A 12725-nucleotide genomic window follows, 5' to 3' on the forward strand; every position below is an offset into this window, starting at 1 on the left:
TAGTGTGAGGATGTTACAATAAATAATCCAATAAATATTAGCATTGCAATGTGGAATAGAAAACGCTGGGGTGGGAATATATACTAAAGTTCATGGAGGGCAGGGAAATGTCTAAAGCAGGGCTAGTGCTACTCACCACTTTGGGGAGAAATGAGGAGCACAAGAAATCCATCTTCAGTATTGTAAGTGACATGAGTTTCTAAAATATGCATCAAATGAACCACCAGAGAGATGAAAAGGGCCCCTCTCCAGCAGAAAACTCCAACCTTGCTGCTGAGACAGGATGCCAGGGAAACAGCCCCATCTGGGTAGCTGGTGCAGAGCTGGCCTCATTCCTGTGCCTGCAGGGACGCTTCCCCATCCATCAGCAACATTTATTTTTCATCTAACCCCAATGAGCAGGAAGCGATACCTGAAACAGGCAGGGTAATTTGTTCCACTAAGACACAGAAGATTTGCTCCACGAGTGCTAAGGATTAGACTCCTAAATTACCTGATTTAATTTTCATTTTACAAAAAAATCAGGCACTTCAGTGGAAATAAGGCAATGAGCTTCAGTCTCCTGAATGTCTTGGGGAAAGTCTTTTCAGGCTGAGAGCATGACCTGAAAGGACATAAACAGTTATAGCTGGGGAAACACCTCAGTGTTTACTTCTATCATGAAACTCCTGTCTTTTGTTTAATCATTATTTCTGAATATCAGAACAACTGTTGGATATGCCTCAAATTAATAGAAGATAAATGCTTCCCTTGCTTTTAAAACATTGTCAGCTCGATAAGCATTTTTCCAGGCATTGCTGTTGGGACACATTGTGTCCTGTATGTTATGCTGGGGTTTATGGTGTTATGTGCAAATGACACTTAAAGCCACAGAAAAACAAACACCCAAAGCAAGGAAGAGTCTATGAAAAATAACAATTAAAACACTGAAGAATAGTGTATCGAGATTTTTAATCAAATACAGTCATCAGGTGACATGTTTATATATGTGTGAATATATATAAAAACCAACTTATGCTTTGTGGAACAGGACCCAAGATGCAAATAATGAGTCTTTTTGAAACTTTGTGATTTGTTTTGTAAATTTTCTAATCCATTTTCTCGGAGTTGAGGCAGGAAAAAAAAAAACAGCTAGGGTAAAGAACAATGAACCTAAACCAATGCATATTTAATCTCAGCTTAAAGAAAACAATTTAAAACTCATTTTGAGAAACATGGAGGTGTTGCCCAAGTTTTAGCTTGTATGTCAAGCTGATTTGATATTTAACATTCAAAGTAAACCAAACAGTGCAAACAAGCTTCCTCTAGAACTAGAGATGAAAAATGGATAGAAGCTTATTGATTCAACAAAACTACCATTTTAGTACAAAGTTCAGCTTTAAACTTCCACCAGAATAACTGCAATGGGGAAAAGGTTATTCATTTAAAACATTCACAGGCATGGTTTTGGGGGTCATGGGGGATGATGATGAGTTGGGGTAACACACAAATGGTGAACTCTGGTTTTATGAAACAAGGGGAAAGGAAGGGAGGAAAATCCAAGCCACCAAACACAAGAAAATGCCTTTTCTTTAGGAATATTTTCTTCTGCTTACTTGACATATCTAGACCAAAATTTGTTGGGACATGTTCTGTATAATAAACAAGCCCTCAAATGTTTAGTAGCTCACCTTGAACTAATTCCCTCAAACTACTTGGACAGCCTTGCTGCTTGGAAGCAAGGAAGCAAAAGCTGTGAGCTTGGTAAAACTGTAGGTTTCCAAGGGAAGGAGGTTAGGTCTGATTCTAGCAAGATTTTCAGCTCCTCTGCTACCAGCTTCACATCCAACAGCCAGAAGCCAAACAACCCAAAGACCAAAGCACAGGTCCTACTGAAGATCTCAGGGCCCAGACTTACAGCACTGCCCTATGAATTACTCTGGCCAATACAGGAATGAAAACTCATTTCATGTTATGAATCACTAAGTACTTTCACAGAAGAATTATTATTATTTGTAATGAAATTTCCCAAGCTGGTTGTTTAACTATGAGGCTACAGGACTACCTGAACAGGGTAGGGACATAAGCAGACAATTTGATGCTCATTGCAGTACTTTCAAAATCTTTTTTCTGGGTGCTGATTTCCCAGACACAGAACTGCTTCCTCGCAAACAAGCAGCTACAGATGGAAACATTGCAGAATGCTTTACAAAAACCCAGTCACCCACAGATTATTTCAGATTCAAGCTGTGTGTTCCAAACATTGATTCACTCTATTTTTCAATTTTAGAGCAATATATTGTTTATATAAAAGGAGAAAAGTCAATGTATGCATATATACACACATATATGCACACTCTGTTTTAAAAGTCTTGCTCAGAGAAATGAAACAAATTGAAACACTACAGCAAATGTAGCATAACTTGGGAATTACTAAATTTCTTGTCTTTTCTGCATAAAAGTGACATAAGTGGGAGACACTGGATACATGTGCACTTGCGTAACTTGGCAGATACTCGCTGTAGGCTTCGTGTCTGACACAAAAATCTCACAGCCCTCCCTCTCAGATGTTCTCCAAGTGGAGACAAATGTCCATGATAATAGAGTTCACCCAAACTCAACTAACAAGGACTGCAGCAGTCCCTTCCTGACACAGGTCATTGTTTCACAGAGTTCATGGCCCTCGCTTTCCAATAGCAAATCTTGAATTTCAAGAGTTTGACTTCACCAGGATTTCTTACATTAAACAAAAACAACAAAAAACAACCCCAAACAAACAGCTAGGCATTCCAGTGGAATTACACACAAACCCGAGGTATGGACCATAAATATTATTTCAAAGCTTTCCAATCTATAAATCAAGGTTATATATTCAGCTCTTGGTTTAAGAGGTTAGAATACATTTCTTCACTCCTCTTAATACTTCTGAGCTTAAAACCAGGGAATTTGTTCCTTGAAGTGCATTGCAGAGCAGGGGGGAAATCTTTTTAAAGAATTGCAGTACAGAAAAAGCATTCCTGATCGCGTTGGAGGTTCTCACTAAAAATTGAAGTGATCACGAAACTCAGGGATGGTGGTAATTAGAATCCATCACAGGTTATTTCAGGTCATGACAGATGATCTTATCAAACCACCAAACACCAGGAAGCTGAGAGAGACAAGAACTCGTTTTCTTTTAGTGATAAAGAACCAACTCCTTTGATGAAAATCTCTTGGCCGACCTAAAATCTGTCAAACCAGCTCCAGGGGAGAACTGTCTGGGTAACTTCAGAGCATGTGCTTAACCTTTAATCATTTGCTTGCAGTCGTCATTTTCCCAGGCTTACACCTCACACTTTCCTTTCCTGGAGATGACATGTTTATTCCTGAAATAATGAGAAATGCACTTTTTGCTATTGCATAGAAAGGACTGAAATAGCAACTTATGCCTTGGCCTGATCTGCATTGTTCTCCTTCCTTTATGGTTTGTTGCTTCATTTTAAAATGAAAAGTGCTGAAACTAAGGCTCCAGCAAAAACTTTGTTCTGTAAAGATTTACCCAATATTATATCCCAGACTAATTATATCAATATTACATTTTAATTATGGGCATTACTGTAGGAAGCTTTTTTTTCCCCACGGATCAACTGCTCCAGCAAAGAAAGGGGCAACTAGGGGTAGCCAGAGTAAAAGGACACTCCAGGTGGATAAAATATGTGAAAATAGATTGTAACTAGGTTATATGAAAATATTAAACCACATCTCAGTAGGCATTTTTTTCTTCTGAATTAAAGGAATAAAAGCCCGTCTGCTAAGTAACACCCTGTTGTTCATGAAATACACGATTTTGTCTGATTAAAGTGGACTAATTTCCTGAGATGAAAGGAGAGAAACTTGTGAAAGAGCCACAGAAGGCATTTTGAAACCACAAAAAATAAATCAGATGTAGCCAGTAATGCAATTGTGCTGTAGTGAATTCTATAACACCACTGCTGAACTTTCCTAAGAGACCACAGTGTTTACACTGCTTTACCATTAATAATACAAGAAAATCCTATGTTAAAAATCAGACAGTTAAAAAGAGAAGTCACATGCAAGGCACAAAACACATTCTTTTTCATTTTACATGCTCAACTGCCACTCCAGATACATTTTTTGAATGCACACATCCTGAATTTCTCTGCACGTTTTCTGCACAGTTAGAACATCTCCCTGGCCACATGATTAACCTTGCAGTACCCACAGGGTGCCAGGTAGCTGGCAATACTTGAGAACACAAATTATTATTTTATGTTGGCATTTTAAGCAGGAATCTCTATGTCCTGGTAAGGACAGCATCTTTTCCCAGCAAAGCTCCTTCAAATCCTAGCAGAACATTTCATGTTTTGGAAAAACTTGTGTCCCTCAATAATTCAGATTTTATTGTTTAAGTTTGTTCTGTTTGGGAAATACAAAGACCATACACAATGAAAATGGAAGAATCTTAAGCCTTACAGTCTGCCAAACAGGGAAGTTCACTGTTCCTCACCCAGCCTCCACAACAGCCCCCATCCCACAGTCCTTGCTCACATTGTCTGAGTGCCAGCAGCAGCAGCACCATGGCTTTGTTGAAGCTGACAATGTCTCACCTGCAGGTACCATCAGAGCTCTCAAAACACATCTCAAAGACAAGCTCAGGGTTATGAATTATTCTCATATCTAGATAAATACTGTCCTGAGAATATCTAACATACAACACACCATATTAAGATGTGTGGGCTGGAGGATGGGTTTGCTTCAAAATGAGGTATATTTTCAAATTAAAAAATGTATTCAGTGCTATGAATCACATTATTGTAAAACCCATCAACTTAAAAAAATAAGTTTACATGAATGGGAAAAGGATTCTCAAAAGCAATTCATTAATCCCTCTGCTTTATGATAATGCTCAAACACACTTCAAACACCCTATCAACCAGGTCACTGAAACTTGAGCAAGCTGAGCAAGACCTCTCTCTGAATCCATTTAATTCATACTCATACACAGTAAGCAAATTGATTCCTGTTAGGAGGGTTGCTATTCCATTGTTGTTCAAGAGAATTTCTTAAATGCAGCCTGCCATCCCTTATGTCCCAAACCTTCACACTCCCATATTCCATATAAATGCTGACAGAAGAACAGCTTTGATGACACTCTGTGTCAGAGTGCAGCAAATACAGGAGAGCCTGTGGCAGTGGCCTCCATTTATAAAGAGATAAGCAAAAAACCTGATCATGGGTATTAATAAATCCAGTCTAGCAGTCTTTCACATTACATAAATAATTCCATTCCATTTTTATCAAGCAGCAAACATTAGGTGGAGAGGTAAAACGGATGTTTGTCAAGAAAGAATCAATGAAGATAAAAGTGCTCCCTTTATTGATTGCTACATGTTCCTTTGAATTAAAACACCGCTAGGCAATGTCTCAATGTTAAAAAAAAGTGATCTGCCATTTATTTGCTTTAGTGTGAGATAGCTGCTGGATGAAATTTCCCTTTAGCCAAAAAGCCTATATTCAGCATAAATTAATTGTTTTCCTAATTCATTTTGTTCAGCTATGTTAATGTTCGCCAAACCATAATTCCTTTCTATGTAAATAATTAATTGGATTTTTCTTGGGAGCTTGAATGCTCCGAAGATTTTAACATGTTGAGTTCCTCATGCAGACCTGAATAGCTCCTTGTGGAGACCTGTATGGTTTGAACGATGGAGAATCTTTGGCTTCATCCCCCAGAATCCTCCTATATTTGTGTTTAAGTGCTTGACTTACTTCCCCTCTTAGGGCTCTGAAGAAATATTTTGTATGAGCAGATCTAAGAATCCTTTGTGCCATGATACCTTTTAGAAGTTTTCTTCTGCTCTGGAAGAGCACAAGGGGAAGTCGCACCGATATTTACACACAGCAATTTTAGTTCGAGCGGTAAAACTCTGTCACAAAAGGCATATGATAGACTGAAAAAAAAAAAAACAGGCAGGCAATGGAGTTTCTGCCTGGGCCATTTGCAATTTGTCCTGAAGCAAGAAGGGGAAAGAATTTCAAAAAAAAAAAAAAAAAGAAAGAAAGAAAGAAAGAAGAGATCATTGTGATTTAGTTATTCAATTTTTGCAATTTAGCTGCCACAATTCATTTCCTTAATTATACTGAAATCATTTGCCCTGGGTGTTAAACAGACTTCCCCCCCTCCCCCCTGCCACAAATGATAATATATGTAAAAAGCCTTTGGGGCTCAATGAATTATGCAACATATGTTTTCCTTCAGTAGGAGTGGAGATCACTTGTGGAAATTGTAACAACTGAGGAAAGTCGGGTTAGTAAAGTGCTTTATCTGCTGCCTTTATTTTTTTTTAATTTCTGATCCTTATTGAATGAACTTATCCCACAAACCAGAAGTGATACAGGAAATCCAGTATGGCTTTTGGATCACACTGGGGTGAAGAGAATATGTTTGTAAAACACATCAGTATATTCAGATATTGTCAGGGTCATGCTGCAGTACCTGCATGAGAGCAATCTGAGGGCTGGAATCAATATGTGAGATTCCAAGATGCACATACAGGAGGAAATAAACGTGGAGAAGCAAGAAAACAAATGCCAGCAACCTCTCTTGCAACTGAGACCCCTTGGAAATGTCTCCAAGAAGCTTTAAAGGGAACAGTTCCTTCAGAAACCTCAAGTATTTTTTATTTAAAAGGAAAGTTTGTGGTTCTTCATTTGGATTAAATTAGAAGAGCTGGAGACTTTGAGAGAATTAGCAACAAAATTAAAGGGGTCAGAAAACAAAAATTTGTGTCTTGGTATCAAAAAATATTTAAATGCTATTGTTATCAGCAGAAAGTATATACACATATCAGAGTATACTGGTATTTCATTAGTAAAGATTTCCTTTAACCTGAAATACTTCTGGCTTTATAAGCTATAAATCTTTGACATTTAAATACTCTAGAAAAACAAAATAATTATGAAATGTAGTAAACTTTTGCTATTACTTTTAGCTAAGTAAAATTTACTGTTAAAACAGCTGAGCTATTTCAATGCCACATTTACAGAATGGTTAAAACATCAAAAAGCTGTAACAGTCACTTCAAATACACATCCTCTTTAAAAAGGCAAAGGCCCATGTTTTTGTCTCTGGCAAACAGAACTGATTGGTACTATGATTAGTACTTTTCACCTCATGGGGTTTTTTTTTCCTAATCTCCAAGGGCCTTGGTGTTATATTTAACTTACAACCTCTCCTCAATCCCCACACATTTTAAAGCCCGTGCCTTCAGTGAACACAGAGAGGGGAAAAAAAAGGCAGCTTAATTTGCAAGTGTCACAAGGTTCACATTGTCACTTTGCTTCACTTTCTTAATATTCTTAGTCTTGTTCATTCTACTGCACTAATTCTATCAACAACACTCCAAAATAGCTGTGCAAATGAAGCTGCCTGTGGGAGCAGAGAAAAGGAAAGCAGGAAGAATATCAGCAAAAACATATGAAATAAATAATACAGTGCAACCTTGTGTTCTCTCACAGAACTGGCCACCAGGACTTTAATCTGTTCTCACAAAATCTCCACAAAGTCTGATTTTGCAGGTCTGTAAAGTTGCTCTCATTTGCAGAAGTCCTCTCATGTCCCCACTTCCCCAGAAGAGCAATGGCCAATGAGCTGGATTACCATAAATTCAGCAATCAGATTTACACAGCTCTGGAGATGCAAGTAAAATGAGTATTGTATCTTCATTTCCTTTGTGGCACTTTATCAACCTCTTCCTCTGCTGATGGTAGAAGTCAATAAAATCCTATTAACACTAAGATGTTGTATTAAGTTTGACAGTTTACAAATTGCAGAGGTTTTCATTTCAAATATGAGCAGCTTGAGATACTCTGGAGTTCCACTGTATAAAATTGTTAAAGTTGGAATAAAGTAGATAAAATAATTTGGGGGTATTTTTTTCCCCTCTCCTTTTAAAGAAGGCAGCAGAAGGAAAATCAAACATGAAAAATAACCTTATAAGCCTTCCTGGGAGATTAACATTAGCCTAACCAGGAAGACCAGAAGAATCATAACAGATCTATATTTTGAGCAAAGCATTCACCTTCCTGTGAGACTCCATGGGCTCTGTACCAGGCTCTGCTGCTCTCTCTAACAACAAGTAACTACCTTTGCAAAATGAGTATCACATCTGAAGAAAAAAAACCTTAAAGCAACTGAACCTTTAAATAGGTAAATAAATAGAGATACCTGCAGCAGGGATGGAGTTGGCACCTGCAGAAACAGCAATCAAGGGTATGGCTGACCAGCTGGCAGATGAATTAGGAATTATGCCAGAACAAACTTAGGGACAAATCTAAAGCTATTCCTGCAACTGGGCAAATTGCCATAATTTCTGCACTTACCCACCTGGTGATTTAAGTTCCCATTAAGTATTATTTGAAGAAAACAAGCACCAGTGCCCAGTTGGTGCTGCTATTCCAGTTTTTTCAAAGATGTAAGGTGTTCTCTCAGAGAGGAACATGGTAGCAGAAGGAATTTAAGCAAAATCTAAAAATCTTTCCTGAGAAAGAAATATAAACACAAAGCAGGTGACAGGAAACGTGAGAGAAGGGAGAAAAAAAAAAAAATCCTTTTTTTTACTTAAAAAAAAAATGCATGTCCTTTTAAGTAGAATTGCAAAGCCTGTCAAAAATTTAATATTTTCCAGACTCCTCAAGGATATGGGTTCTCCCAATTGAATAATTTATTAAATCAGGAAAGCATCACTCAGATACTCCAGTCAGAGAATAATCCGGGGTTTGTATCTACAGCCTTTTTAATACCAACAATTCCAAACACCACCGAGCTTGTGGCTATACATAGATTCCTCAGATCACCACTCTCACTGCAGAAGACAGTCTTGGACTGCTCACAAGACAGAGTGGGAGGCTTTATTTCGAAGCAAACATTGCCTCCAGTAAAGGATGTTTGCACACAGCAATAACTTGCCAGTGTTTAAGGCCAGGAGCATTCATAACACCCACTTATAAACATTCAAATCTATCTTTTTTTTTTGCCTATAAACTATACATCATGGCAGGAAAAAAAAAAAAACAACCTTCTCCTGCTTCAGGTGATTTTGTCCAGCTATGATAGCAGGTAGATCATATTCAGCCATCTATCCATCACCCTGCCTGTAGAACATTCCCACACTAACAGCACCCCATATATCCATGGACACTCCAAAGGTGCTTCCCTGACATCTGATGCTGCCTGGTCTCCCTCTGCTGTCCTTGAGCTCAGAGGAAAAGGACAGAGTGGCAGAATTCTGTGAATTCAGCACCACAGTTAATTTATTGGCACCATGATTTTGCTGGTTTAAGTGGTTAGGAGTTCAATCTTGCAGGCTTAAATTTCACCTTAAGCAGCAGAACAAAAAGGTGTCTCTCTATAGTGCTTAGAGAAAATAATCTGCTTGTGAACATAGAATTTCAGCAGTGAAAACTGAACAATACATGTGAGGATTTATTTACTTATTTGTAATGCATGACCTGTCTAAACTGTCAATTAAAGCTTAGAGTAGTGACACCTTTACACTGCCAACCCACTCGCTAAAACCAACCACAGACAAAGTCAGGATTTGGAAATAAAACTCTTAAGCTCAGGAAAACAACATCTGAAAGCCTTTCTTCCCAAAACATTGGTTGTGATTTGTACTGTGTCACCTCATCAGACCTTTGCATTCAAAGCTCCACATTCAATGTGTCAGATGTGGTGAGCCACAGCACTTTAGGTACAGGGTATATTTTAGCACCTGGTACATACTGAGAATAGATTGTATTAAGTGCCCAAACCTCTGAAGAAAGGAAGGGGTCTTAATGTTACTCCCCAGCCAAACCAAAATAATTGTGTGTTGTCAAGTCAGCAGTGAACTATGAACACAGGACAAACTTTCTCTCTGCCTTGTTGTGATACTGTTATGAGTGATGCATTTTTACCTTTGTATCAGGAGACGACATCTCAACATCTCAGGTATTTTACTGCTGTGCTGACTAACAAAATAAAGCATGCGAACCCTTTTTATTTTCTGGTTCATCAGTTTTATGTTATTTACTTGCCATACATTTTAAATCTGATGATACTCAACACAGGCAGCTCCAAATATGCTGTTTTTAAGAGCTATCAGCTGACTATCTTTGATTTCATAAAAGCCTCTTTTAAAAATATTGGCTGTGTACATGTGTATTTTTTTTAATGCACAAGGTAACAGTCAAAGGAGAGGCAAAGCAGAGGGAAAACACAATTACAGATTCTTCCCTAAACATGGGAAACACACCATGATGGCCTTACAAAAGCTGACTTTGTGCACTCTGCTGGACCAGGCACAGCCCTAGATTCCTTACTGCTTATATACAACATATATTTTATTAGAATTTAAGAGAAGTGTGTGTATCCAAGGAATCTCCAGCCTGCCTTGATTAGCTGATCAACTGAAAGGCTTTGTCCTACAAGAATCTATTGCGGTAGAATCCTTGATTTCAGCTTCTCTATATAATAACAAATGTCTTAGAAATATAGGCCTTTAGAAGGGGAGTTCTCTGCAAGGTAACAGAAAAGTATTTATGTTTACATCTGCCTGCCTTAATTTCTTGGTTGTTTGTTTTCTTTTTCCACCAACACCTCTCTCCTAAAGCAACAGAACTCATTTGTGGAAGTCTTTGACTTCCTTAGCCCCTTATGCATTCCCTGATTCAGCAGGAACACTGTCAAACACCTGGTGCTTTGCTGTTCCTGAGTAGCCCAATTATCACTTGGATTGCATCAAAATTAGGTTCTTTTTCAAATGGCTCAGCTGCCCTCTCTTGAGATTATTTTCATGCTCAGACTGTGGCTCTCAAACAAGGGGTGTTGAACGATCTAAAGCAAATTTCCTCTGCCTTTCTCTTTTCATCTCTCCCAGGCTCACAACAGGGTAACAGACAAATAGGAGTGAAGATGTGAGGAGCCAAAACACAAAAGAAGCAGAAAGCCACTCTTAGCAAAAGTAGGAGACAACAGGCCAGCTCTAAAATAGTTGAGATGAGTCCAGATAACCTTCCAGAGATCCCGAGGCAGGGACATGCATCCCACTGCCCCTTCCCCTCCCTGGGCACTGCCAGCAGAGGCAACGCACCCCTGCCCAGAGCTCCACTCCTCCCCAGGTGCTTCCCCGCCGGAATCCTGAAAGTGCTCGGAAGAGGACTCCACCCTTTTTGTGCTCATGCTGTCCCATGTAACACCTCAGGGCAGACACAGAGCTTGTGCTGGGACGGTTTATAAAACTGGTTCTGGCTACTTGAGTGATCAGACAATGGTAAATTTTTCTAAACATGGGATTAGTTTAAAATATGTTTTGTACACTTGAAAAAAGCCCCGAAAAAGGGCTTTGTCCAGAATCACTTTTCAGATACATCTGATGATCTGAACCTTCTTCAAGCAAATTCTAAATATAAATTAGGCCACATTTGTGCAGAAGACAAACACTCTCAAACAAACCAGAGGCCTTAGGTTACCTTTAGCACTTCTTTTGAAGAACTTTCATCAGATGAGCAAGAACAGTTTGCTGCTACAATTGGATGAAATAGTAAAGCATCCATTTTCACAAAGTGTATGTGTTCTTGATCAAAATATTATATTAAAGCTACAGTCAGATTAAATTGAATTCTTTAGGAGAAAAATGAAAGATTAGGTCATAGTACTGAGAAAAATGATTTCGTAATAAACCAAAGTACAGAGAAAGCATTTGAGGCATTGCTAGAAATCAGTAAATATGTGTGCTTCCCCCTCTGAGGACTGCAGTTTGCTATTACACTAATCTGATGCTTTTAGATTTCCTTATGAATTAAATTGTCCTCTCTTTAGGAGCTCAGCTCAATAAAACTCTTCTCTAAGCATTGAGGATCCCTAACATTTCCTCATGAAAAGAAAAAAACAAACCAAAACCATTGTCTCTTCAGTCTGAACACTTTAGCCTAACTTGAGTAAAACAAAATAAGGTAGGCACAAGGGAGAGTTGTGCTTATTTTCTCCAGAAGAATCAAGGTAACCAAAGATGAATCAATTATCTAGAATAAAAGCAACCTTGAGTTCTACAAACTACAAATTGGATTTATCATACAAAAATACTTCCCTTAGTTGCAGTAGCAAAAAGTACCTGGGAAATAAACCTGCAATATAAATAAAAATCATTTTCATAAGAAAACCTAATACTAACGTGAAGTAAGTTTATAATTTAGCACAACATTACAAACAGTTAAAAGTTTATTCTTCTACTAAACTTTGAAAGTTTTGCTGATTGCAAACGCCTTCCCAACTGGGAAAAGGAAAAACAAATGAACAAAAAGCCCCTGTATGGAAGAATGTTTTACATTAGCAAAATTGACTGTAGAAGCAAAGTTTAACCAAAAATTCAGGACTTTTCCAATGTCCATTTAGGAGTCCAGGTCTGTTTTGGGGTGTACTTCAATAATATTGATACAACAAAAAATGGGCATCAAATCTGCTGCTTAATAAAGCCATCAGCTACAGCAAGTTTTTACTTATTGACAGCATTCTTACAACACCAACCAGGATTAAAAAGGCATCTCTCGTTATAAAAGAACATCTCTGCTTTCAACCTCTATTCCCAGATGTTTACACTATCTGTTCAAAGACCTATTAGAGCTAAACTCTTTGATATATGACCAGCTACTTCTGCACAGCTTTTTGTTAACTGAAATCTAAACCCAGCAGGGAAAAGGACAAATCA

The sequence above is a fragment of the Corvus hawaiiensis genome, chromosome 17 (assembly GCF_020740725.1).
Source record: "Corvus hawaiiensis isolate bCorHaw1 chromosome 17, bCorHaw1.pri.cur, whole genome shotgun sequence".
NCBI classification, from domain to species: domain Eukaryota; kingdom Metazoa; phylum Chordata; class Aves; order Passeriformes; family Corvidae; genus Corvus; species Corvus hawaiiensis.